We start from the raw sequence: 12,380 nt of genomic DNA, 5'->3' as shown, positions 1-12,380 counted from the left end.
TTGACCCTGTTATTCCTCAACACTTTCTGTAGGGTCCACCATTTTTTCCTGATGCCTCCTGAACCCAATAAACCGTTACCTTTGGGGTGCATTTGCTCCTGGTTTTCCCAATCCTGGGAGACAGTGCCACGTTCCATAGCCTAGTCAAGCCCCACCGAGTCCACATGAAGGCTCTGCTACAACCTCCTGTCTTTTCTCTCTGGTCTTTCCTGACAGCTGGGTGTGTCCCACACAATGACCCCGTCAGGGGTTGGTGATCTCTCCTGGTCTGTAAGCTCCTGGAGGCCTGGCTGTGTCATTTACTTCTCTGTCTTCCACAACCCATATTTAGAATGTTTTTTTTTTCAAATCAGGTTCACGTCCAATATTTCAAGTGCTCCTCACAAGCACCTTGGGATGTGATGTAATGTAATCTTCATTTTATATGGAAGACATTGAGATACAGAAAGGGTAACCCTCTCCCCAAGATCCACAGTACCAAAGTGGGGAATTCTGGGGGGACCCTCCACCGCATGGAAATCTTCAGGACTCAGGGAAGGAACAGTTTCCTAGTTCTTTAGAAAGAGAGTGTCCCTGAGCCCCTCACCTGTGTTCATCACCTACTTCCTTGAGTATCTGATGTATACAAACTCTACTGGCCCCTGAAAGACCTAGGAGTAAAGAGCGGGAAATGCTCTCATGCAAAAGGTAATTTCCTCAAGGTGAATTAAAACAATGAAGATTTCATTAGAAGACCGAGAAATAGTTTCTTTGCCCTCCCATAATGTGTGGAAAAATACTCTCGACTTCTAAAACTTGAAACTTGAAAAATACTCTCGACTTCTAAACTTTTTCCAGCTAGAAAAGTTTACAGTTTTTAACTTAAAAATTTTGAATATGAAAATTATTTCTTCCAACTGAGGCCAAGGCTCACTACAGACAGTCCCCTCCCCCGGTTCTTTCTCCCAGGGTTTTCAGGTCCCATATTTCCTCCTGGGCACCTCCAGACAGAGGGCGCACTGTTCCCTGGAGCATCAAGCTGCTAGCAGTTCTGACTGTGCCCTGGTGCCAGGGGATGGAAAGTCACACAACCAGCTTGCAAAGGAGCTGTCGCCTGGAGATGTTTAGGAGACGGGGACCCCGACTATAGCAGAAGCATGTGGGCCACAGTGGGTTTCCTCTGGGGATTCGAGGCACCGTGACTTGGGTAGGTGACCCCCTCTTCCCTTCACTCACCCTCCCTCTCGTATCTAGTTAGTTCCTCATCGTGGGAGGACGGGAAAGAGACATTTGCAGTGGTTCTAAATCACATCTGTTTAAGTGGATCCTTCTGTAAGAGCAGAGAGTGGACCAGACAGTGGGTCAAACAGAAGGCCAGACACTAATAAGCACAGTCTTTCAAGAGAAGGAAAGGGAGAAGGAAGACTAAGAATATATTTTCTTACATGAGGCCGCAACTCGAATGATTTTTACCACCAGGGCCTCCTTCCTGATGTACAACTCACATGAAACGCTGAGTACTGAGCAGTGCTATTTTCCTTTCCTTTGTTTTCGTAACCTTATCAGTGGGGCTCTGATTATAATAAAAATACATATTCATTATGGAACATATGGAAAATACTTTTCAAAACTATAAAAATATTCCCAGCCCTCCATGATAACTGCTACTTTTAGTTTTTCTTGCAGTTTTTTTTCTATTTTTGTATATAATTGGAATCATAATTTTGAATTTTATAACCTGATCTTTTTACTTAGTGTACTATAAAATTTCCCCCAATTAATATTTTCAAAAATACCATACATAGGAACAACATAATAGTTACTATACTGTCTCACGATCATTTCCTCTTTCCCCTATCATTGCATTTTTGGTTTTACCAGTAGTGTTTTCAGACCTGGGACTCTTTAGGCCAAGTTTTGCAAAAGGCTCTTTCTTTTCCCACTGCTTACTCTCCTCCAAACTTCACCGAGTGCTCTTAGTACATGATTCTCATGGGGTTCATCTCTTCATAGATTGCTTGACTCCTTTAGGGATGACTTGACTTCAGACGAGAATATGCAGGAGCCACATTTTCTAAACAATTAGGATCTATGACAGGTTATTCGGTCTGATATTGAAGGACAATATTTAAAGTCGGCACTGCCCTGAAAAAGCCAGACCACATGGTCACCATGCTGTTTCTCGGCCTGTAAAGTGGGAAAAATATATTTGCCGCACACCACGGTGAGGAGGGGTAGCATCGATATCAAAAGCACGTGGCACAAACCAGGCTTTTAATGAAAATGGGTTACTATCATTCTATTTCTACATTTTCTTTCTCCAGTATATTTAACGTGACTTCTAACGGGTACTCAACAGGATGAACTACATTTCGTGTGAAATAATGACATTTCCAAAAAAGAAAGGGGAAGATCTCGTCTGAAAGAAACTGCTAATGAGTCTCTGCTGCAGAGACTCCCAGCCTATGGTAAAAAGTAAAAGCAGTCTCCCGACTTTCCCCAGTAACGGCCACCACACCCCCCACTGGCAACATAATTCTTAGCGAGCAAGAAAAAATAAATCTATAGTTGCCTTGAAAAGCATTCATGCAAAATAAAGCCCAGATTCATAAGTAATCTGACTTCTGCATCACTTTTCAAAACAGTATCCTGTTACTAGCTAAAGCAAACAGAGCGGTTTCAACCCGGCAACTGACAGGCAGTGCAGAGAGGGCAGGTTGGAAAAGATTAAATATTTGTGCAAAACCCTACATCCCCCCTTCACAAAGGGCCGCCTTAGTCTGGATAAAAGGAAACGGGAAGCAGAGGAAGGGGATGCGGGAACTGAGAAGAAGCCTTATCTTTCCAAGGAAGGGTTCGTTTGGGGGAGGGGTGGAGGCGGTGCGCTGTGAGGCCCTGGTCATTGCCACCGAGCTCCTGCCCGCAGCGCCACGGCTGCACTTTTGACCCGTGCCGCGGAGTCCAGCCGCACGGCTCAGGGGAAGCCGGAAACAGGATGGTGAGAGCTTTGAAGCTGCCAGGCTGTGATGGCAGAGAGGCCAAAGAGAGGCACCCGGGTCTCTCAGCAGCACTCCATTAATTTGTGGGGCGGGAGGAGGGGAGGGCGGCTGGGCCCGAGGCCAGAAAAGCTGTGCGAATCCGCAGTCCCCAAGCCTGCCAGTGGGACAGACCAGAAAAGGGAGGGCTTAGTTTTTTGGTTTTTTTTTTAGAAATTACAGTTTTCAACTCTGCTGACAGTTTATCAAAGCCAGCCTCTGCCTCCAAGATATTTTAGTGACTGCGAGAAACCTAGAATTAAAAAAGAGAGAGAGAGACCTCATACAACAGAGCTGTTCTGTGCAGGCAGAGAGATTGCTGATGAGATGAGAATCTTTTAGGAATTGGGATCTATCTGTGGACTAGGAGCTCCTCTGGGCTCTGCTGCCGAGAGGAACACAGGGCACCCCACAGAAAAAAAAAAAGCAGTTCTGGGAGCCCCTTTGAACACAGATCAAGTGACCCACGTTTGAAAAGGAGCGCCCAGGGGAAGACTGGCCTGGGTCCCGTGGACCCATCCGCTGGCTTGGGGGCAGGGCGAGCTCTGGGGTTCTCGACCCTGGCTGCACAGAAGCATCACTGGGAGACCTTTAACAATGCTGGTGCCCAGGCCTGGCTCACTTGTGTTAAGTCATGTTCCCTGAGGGTTGGTGCCCAACATGGGTGGTTTTTAACTTACCCATTGATTCCAATGTGCAGCCAGGGCCAGGAGCCCTAAGCAAGAAATGTAAAGGGGCCCCACGGGGTCCCCGGTGGGGGAGAGGCTGACTTTCCATCCTGCAGACTTCAGAACTCACGCCTTTATGACTTAGGTGAAAAGTTTCCAACCATGAAGGCCATGAGACTCGCCTGGGAGCTTTTAGGAAATACTTGTTCCTGGCTCCACCCCCATGGGTTTTTATTTACTTCATTGGCAATGGGCCTCATCATTTATCTAAAGCCACCTTGAACCTCTAATGGGCAGCCAGAGTTAAGATCCTTCCAGAGGAGCTAGTGCTGCCCCATTGGTTAGGGGTGCTGACCAGCAGGCGCGTACCAAGCTGATCACTCCCAGCTGCACAGGAGCAAAATTGAGTGGTTTTCTAAGCTGCTTAAAGTTTAATAAGCCACAGTATAAAGTGCCTTCAGCACCATGTATCAGGAAGAGCACCAGCCAGGGGATGAGAAATTGGTGGTTTGGTGCCAGTCTCGCCGAGGCCCCCACTCTTTAGGGCCTGCGCCCTCGTGCTGATCAAAGGCACAACCTGCCTCAGTTCAAACCCCATCTCTGCCACGCGGTGAGTAACTTAGCCCCTCTGGTCCTCTGTTTGCCCTTCACATGGTAGAAGAGCGTTGCCTCACAGGGTTGAGATGAGCACTGAAGTGCCCGGCATAAAATCTAGCAAGTGCTCAGTGCATTTTTGCTGTTATTGGTGTGAGTTAGCCCAGGCAGCCTCCCTGAGCCGTTGTTAGGAGGAAGACTGCAGTGGGCTCCGTGGCACAGGGCGCGGGCACTGCTATCCCTGACCTCGGGGCTCGGATGAGGCTGAAGCCAGGATGCAAAGTGGGCTGAGTCCAGAGTTTCTGGGAACAGAATTGTTAAGTCTCTTACTCCCACTCCTCAGTACTTTCAGAGGGTCTTTGAGACCAAATTTTGAGAAAGTTCTGGAACAGCCCCATCCTAGTGAAATAGGTGACCGCTGTCGGGTTAGCTAAGCAGTCTTGCAACAATTCATAGCTACGAAACCTGTTCTTGGGACCTAGGAGAAACCTGACTATAAAGGCAGCAACAGTGATTGGACCAAAATGGTCAAGTTAGGGGGGAAAATCAGGTGAACACTACCTCATTCTGGATATTTCAAATGCTCCCACAGTAGGTTCTAGAAGAGTTTAGGACGATCTGAAATGCTTAGGTGGTATAGCTCAGAAACTGCAGAAATTTTCAAGACCTTCTCTTTTGTGTTTTTCCTGTGAGAGGTGCCAAACGTACCCTGAAAAAGCAACTGAGTTCCCCAAATTTCTGGACCTTAGTGATTAGTTACAAATGAATTGTTTACAAATGAATCTGCCCATTCGGTCTGAGACTGCTTTCATCCTGTTACTGAAGCTGTGCTGTCTCTAATGGCAGAGAACTCTGGATTGCACACACCAACTCAGGCACCCACGTGATAGTCTGCTGCCTCTCTGAACAAAGAAAAGGGAAGATATCCACCCCGCCCCTCAAGAAAGAAATTCTTAAAAGTATCTCACCATGCTGAACATAACGTCTGGAGCACAGGGAGCAGTTGCCAGCTGAGCCACCAGAGTTCTGGATGCAGCGAATTTCATGGGGCACTGCAGAGAAGAACGGTGCTAATATGCAGCAAAGGTCCATCTAGGTTGGGAACATCGCTAAAGACTTTTCATACATTCGCTAACTGAATTCCTTAACAATCGTATGAAATTAGTATTTTTCACATTTCGCAAGTGAGAAAAGTACAGCTGAGAGAGCCTAATGAATTTGCCCAAGGTTATACAAGATGAGTTAATTAGTTAAAGTCATTCAACTCTAGATTTTTCTAGACTGGTCTTGACCATTACACTCTGCTACCTAAATACATAACCCTAAACACATTTTACACAGAATTTTAGTCTCCCATTCCCATGATAATGCTGACAGAATCCAAAATAGGAAGAAGGCGGAGTCATGTTTTCCCTCTCCTTCTCTCTGGGACCTCCCCAAGCTGTGTCAGGGAGTAATTGCAAAGACAACTGAGGGGCAGGCGACAGTAAGGACGACAGAGGGAGAAATCTTAATTATCAAGACACGATTATACAAAACATCCTCAGTCAAATCACAGATTTTCCAGAAAGTTTAGTAACTTAAAATCTCTCTTCAATTACAAATCAATAAATATTTGTTGCCAAATTTTCTTGCTGAAGGAAGGACACAAAATATGCAACTATATTCCTGGCTCCCTTACTTTCTGACTCGGAAACTTCAAAACCCAGTCCAATTATGAGCTATACCTCGTGTACACACACAGTAGGTTTCTTATTAACTTCCATCTTACTGACCAGCCATGTATGTAATATTTTAAACTTCCTCAAAAGCCTGAAACCGAGATGTGAAAAGGCAAAAGAGAGGAGGAGGAAAGAGAGACAATAGTTCTGAGAGTCAGTCTGTAAGACGGAATAGGTATATTAGAGATGAGGGCTAGGAGCAAGGCTGTCTACAGTGGGACCGGAGCACCTAATAGCTCCATAAAGAAGGAATCAATCACACGTACGTGCTTTGCAGAAAAAGCTCAACCTTGGGCTCTCCTGCTCCCCAAGAGCGGGGCTGCTGCTCTCTACTTAGGACTCGGTGACCCCCCAGGGCTAAAGCTGATTAGAATGTGAGTTACATCCTGCATTTGACCATCCGATCCACATTTTCCCGTGAGTTAATAATTTGACCCCTCTTCGGGGTCTTGCTGGGTGTACTGAAACTGTCTGTTAACTCTCCTGTGAACTGCTGGGTTTGGTATTTAATCTCCAGCAGGAATTTCAGAAGGTCAAAGTCCCCTTCTGTGAAGAATGCAGTGCAAAGTAATGAAACAAGGCAGGCAAGTTCGCCCTGGAGGAGACGGAAATCTTTAGGTGTGGTTGACAAAAGGCCTTTAGGCTATAGACATTTGGGGCCTGAAGTGAAGAGAGAAGAAAATTAGCTCAGGGAGAGAGATTCTTAAATCAGCAGGAAAAAGAAAAACATATGATATGTGGAGTTGCCAGCTACTGGGACATTTGGTTTCTATTAACTGTACAAGCCACGGTTTGGGTTGTTATTGTTGATGTTGTATGTGCGTGTGCATTATGTTTAATGAGCGCCCAGAGCACAGTCAGTAATAAAACTGTAGCAGAGTGAGTATGCGAATTAGAGCGAGGACTTAATCAGTCTGTGGAAAAATAAACCCAAATATTTGGAAGTCCCGAGCTCTCTGAAGCCTGCGGTTTCCCACGCTTACAGGGAGCGCCCCATACAGTGTCAGCTTTCTCATTTCAAAGTCAAAGGCAGCATAAAGCCAACATGAGGCTCTAGTTAAAGGGTTTCTCTCTGATTTACACATCAATGTTTCTCACACTGTTGATGTAGCCCAGTCACCCCTGATAGCACCTTGCTGAGGAGGCCTTCTCCGCACTCCCTCCGCGATGCTGTTCCAGCCAGCCACGGACCACTGGCTGAGACGACACACTCCGTGCTAAATACGAGCACGGAGAAAATTTCCTTTTACTTTCTCAAATTTTGGTGTTGTAACCTTAATCCCATTTCTGTCATGGAAATAGTTTTCTTCTACGGGTTAGTAATTTATTATGTAGTTTATTGGCCACGAATGTAACTCAGGCCTCTTCTCATGGAAAGGCAATTGGGGAATCAAGTATCTATCCATTGGCACAACCCAGGTCGGCATTTTTGTAGCTGGAAGTCGGAATGTCTAAGCTACATGAACTTGTGAGTCCTGAGGCAGTGAGAGAGGGCTGCCGCAACCAACAAATCACTGTTTGCAAAATACATAAAATAATGCTACGAATAAGTACCTTTTACTAAGGACTTGCTTTGCCAGGCATTTTTCATACATTTTCTCTAATTCTCAGACAACTCACCCTACAAATGAAGAAAATCGAGACTGTAGAAACCAGAAGGTTGGGGGCCTGGGAAGGTCCCACAGACAGTTAGAGGCACAACCAGAACCTGAGTGCATAGGTTCGTTTGTCATTGAAGCCTCCATCCATCCTGTGTGCTGTACTGCCTCTTCAGATGAGGTTGTTCTGCACCTGGGCCAGGTATGAGATAAGATGCCCACCTTCTACCTTCATCTATAGATGTTCCTGTAGTCTTCCTTTATCTATTCTTTACCTCAAAGATTTGATGCGAGGTCAACAGGGACCTCCCTGAGGTTTTTCTAACAGATGCTTAGCAGATGTGGAGCCTCCATAACTCATCTTTGGTAAAGTGCTTGTCTGATTTTAGCAGAGATGAAGGATGGTTTGGAACACGAATCACCATAATGTTTCTCAGGACCTAAAATTCTGGCAACCGCCATCTCACTGCTGTGCTGTCCAAATATGAAGAGTGAGGCCAGGAGCAGAGCAAATGCCCAGGAATGGCTTCCAACATTCCCGCGTTAGCTGCCACGTGTATGATCTGCTGCTTCACCCAGATGTCGACTCCGTAGAAGCTCTCCTGCACCTTCTCCCTGCCACAGAAAACATCACCCACATTTGGGTCTCCCACTTTCTCCAGTTTTTGCAAAGTCCCTTGGCTATCACTTATTCTAAACCAATTTTGCTCCATAACCACCACTTGAGAGAAATTTAATTTGATACTCAATGCATTCAGATCTATTTGAAATAGATGTTAAGGGCATTCTGCATTATAAATTATTCCCAAGTCAAGCAGAGCACTCTAAGAGGCCCCTGAGAACAGCATTTACATAACTCCAACTGAAGGACTTTGGGTCTCCTCTTAGGTCAGGAGCGGTCAGTACATGTTTGGCCCTGAGTGATATGAATTGTATCCCTTGTGCCACCCACCTCATGGTACATGGTACCGAGTAAGTACTTAACATGGCTTGTTGATTTGTGAGTTGATGTAGGGGGTTGGTGTAAAAAAAAAGAAGGGGGAGTTCGGCAGTGATGTCAGGCAGCAAGGAAAGGAGCAAAAAGAATTAGTTTCTATAATCAGTGTTGTTTACTACTCACAACCAAGGGAAAATGCACTTATAATGAAGAATTCATTATGATTAAACAGGAAGATGATACTAAGCATTCTAGATTTTCTCTTTCTTTCTTTCTTTTTTTGGGGGGTGCAATATAACATTCAGACAAAGTTTACATTCACATTTTCGCCTCTAGATACATTTATCAACAAACAACTATTGGAAAAATTGTTGACAACCTTTCCAAACTGTCTTTCAAAAGCCTCACTTCCTTTCATTCCCCTCATGGGCTGGCTGAGCTCAAAAGAACATGGAGTGTGTGTGAGCATCTGTGTCTCCCTGTATCTTTCCACCTCAATCCTCTTTCTTTTCCTCCCTCTTTCCTGACCTGTTATTATACCATCCAGATTTTGTCACTTAGCAGTGATTCAAATATTGTGTACCTGCGTATTTGTGTAGAGTAATCCCACTAAACATAAAGAAAGTCCTCCATCTTCTCCCTTATTAATTACATGAATTAACAGAATGAACATTGAACTTAAGAATCGGATTTAGATTCAAGTCTTGGATTTGATCACTTACTAACTGTGATGGAAATGTATTTAGTCTCTATAGTGGACTTATCTGTAAAGTATGGTGATACCTACTTCACAGTGTTATTCTTAATATTAAATAAATGAATGTAAAGTGTTTGGTACTTAGTACTTGACACTCAATAAGTACTCAACATATATTTCACTCCTTTTTGATGTTCCCCTTGGCAGAGAAGATTTCATACCAAAACCTCAGCCATCAGTAAAACCTAGAATTCAGATAAAGATAGAAAAATACAAAACTTGTATAGAATGCCGGGTCCAAATTTTCTTTAAATTATTATATTTCCCAGCTATATCCTAGTAGATGATCATAATTTTAGGAAGAATTAATATTTTTCTAAGAGAAAAGGACATTTCTAAGACATTCAAGTCTGATATCTCAATAAATGTCAGCAACATTTCCTCCACCAACATTATCTGTCTCTGTTTTTTAAATGTGTTTAAAAAAATACCAGTGAATATTGTCATTCATTGATGAATTGTGGAGACTTCATTTGTGGAGTCCTTCCTGCTGCTATGGAGTCATCATCAAAGAGACGGTAAAGGGACCCGTCCCTTCCCTCCCACACCAAGAATGGCTACACCTCTGGGTTTGGAGCTGGGGGCTCAATGGCCTCACTCTAGTCCCTCTGAGGAGAGGCAAGCTGGATTGTCTCAGAGGAGGACAGTCCAGGCCCACTCGAACCAGACCGAGAAACGAAGCTGGTTTTAATATATGGCAGAGACACATTTTTATTATGATGGGGGAAGGAGACTACATGGATGCCCAAAAGACCAGGAAGGGGTCTGGCTTAACAGGGCGGAAATAGAGGCCTCCACCAGAGCCGTCATCTCGGAAAGAGAATTGAGTATCTCAGGTACAACTACCAGTCAGAAAGCTAAATAATCTGATCTGACTCTCCTAGTGCATGTGAGATCTGGAGTTCTCATCTTCCAAATGATGAAACAGGACTCACACAAATAATTAGTTTGAAGTCTTGCCAGTCAGGCAGTTGGAGATTTTAAGTTAATGCAATAAAAAAATGTGGCTTATCTCGCACCATGGTCTGCAGAGCAATTATCCCCAAATTCTGTTTTTGTTCCAGGTATATGAAGCTGCCTTTTTGCTCTTAACAATATCTTCCCACCCTTCTAACAAGATTCTTGAGAATGGGGGTGAGTGGTTTCTCTTTTGTAGTTGCCCAGACCTGCTGCCCGACCTGACCTGGTAAACAGCTTTCAAGCTTTAAACTGGTCAGTGACCAGTTTGCTCTATGAGTGAAAGTGGCTGAAATTTACTCTGGGGAGGAAGGTGGGACATGAAAGGTACACAGATAGTGGGAAGGAAAACTCCACCCCCTCCTTTAAAAAAAGAATTAAAAAATTCAAGCTAAACTACACAGGAGTAGAGCTATACCAGTCATGGGAAGTGGGACAGAAACCCAAGTATCCTGCCTCCCTCTCCACTGGCAGGTAGTTTTCAGATCAGCGGGCCAGGGCATCTCTGCTATTCCTTCCACTTTAGAATTCTAAATATTGAAAGTTTACAAGGTACTATGCCAGGCACTATCACGGAAAGAAGAGTATATAGTTCTAGCATCATGTGCTGGACCCTGCATCTGCCTATCTCCATGCTGGGCAGAATGAACAATGCCAGAAACACTGGTGGAGCTTCAAGAACCTCTCACCATTAATAATATCTTGCACAAAATAATTGTTGATATGAGAATGAAGCAAGAGAGGCACCCAGGCAACCTGCATGACCCTGCAATGATCTCTTTAAATGTTATGCACTAGTAATAATATAGTTCTAACCTTTATGCAATAACTTTCATATTCATTTTCTTTTATTAAGTCTCAAGAAAGAAACCATATTGCACAGTCAGGACAGATAGCAAGGGGCTGATTTGATAAACAGAGAAACCAAGTCTCAGAAAGTATAAGTTGAACAAAGTACACAGCCAGCCTGAACTGAAACTCTTTCTTTTCTTATCCCCGTAGCTAGTCTCTACTCCTCTTCTTCTTAATCCCAATCAACTGAATGCTTTGTGTTCATTGGTCTAGTCCAATTCACTTAACTGACTTCTGACCTGTTTTATAAGACTAAAAACTAGAAAAATACTGAAAGGAGTACCTATTAGGGATGCAGTTTTATTAGGAAATGGTAAGGCAATCTCTATTTCTTGAGTCACACAATATGCAAATCTGTCCACCTAAGCTGAGGGCAAATCCACCATCGTGCTGGCCCATGCTGCGTGGCTGTCCATGACGGGGCACCAACCAGAGGCCACCACAAGTGAACCCCACATGTGCTGAGGTGTTGCTGCTCCTCCCTCTCAGCTCTGGCTATAGGCAGCCTTCTTTCTTCATCCCAGTGTGCCCTGGAAATATCATCATTATCTGTATGTGCAGAAGTTTGGGAAACATCTGTGAGGTTCTGAAGTGAAATTCTCTCTAGTGATCATCAACATTCAAAACAGTATACTGCAAAAAAAGTGGACTCAATAGATTTTCTACTCTGTTGTCATTTACAATTGTGTGCTTTTAATTTTTTAAATCTTTAAGCCTCCTCTTTTTTTTTTAAGTTTGAACCTTTCAGATCAGTAATAAAAGAGTGTATTTTACTTAGGGCCAAAAGGAATCTAAAATTTCTGGCTAAGAACCACCAATCACTTCTGCAGGGAAAGAAGGTCTAGAGCCAGATGGACCTGAGCCAGGTTTCTTCCTCTACTAGGTCACTGGGCAAGAGACAGAAAGAGGGAGGGAAGGAAGAAAGAGCATTTCCTTTAGCCAACTTCTCAAGGTGCTAACAAAATGCTGGCAGAAGGGGGGCTCCTGGCTACTTAGGTTTAAAGGATTAAATCACAGATCTGACCTCAGAACTGTAGCAACTATTTTTTATTTTTTTCACCAAAATACTCACCAACTCTTGGTGCCCCAGGCAGAACAGCTACAGTGCAAATCCTTAAGATCACCCAAGAACTATAACTTATGGCACCGAACTGAATTGTGGCCCCATAAGGTATGTCCAACCATAATCTCAGAATGTGTCCTTCTTTTGCAGATGTAACTAAGGTGAGGATCTGGAGGTGGGATCATGCTGAATTAGGAAAAAACTTTAAATCTAATGGCA

Source organism: Artibeus jamaicensis, unplaced genomic scaffold (genome assembly GCF_021234435.1).
Source record: "Artibeus jamaicensis isolate MK-2021 breed Jamaican fruit bat unplaced genomic scaffold, CSHL_Jam_final contig_867, whole genome shotgun sequence".
NCBI lineage: Eukaryota > Metazoa > Chordata > Mammalia > Chiroptera > Phyllostomidae > Artibeus > Artibeus jamaicensis.
The sequence above is the reverse complement of the archived record's forward strand: the minus strand, read 5'-3'. Positions refer to the sequence as shown.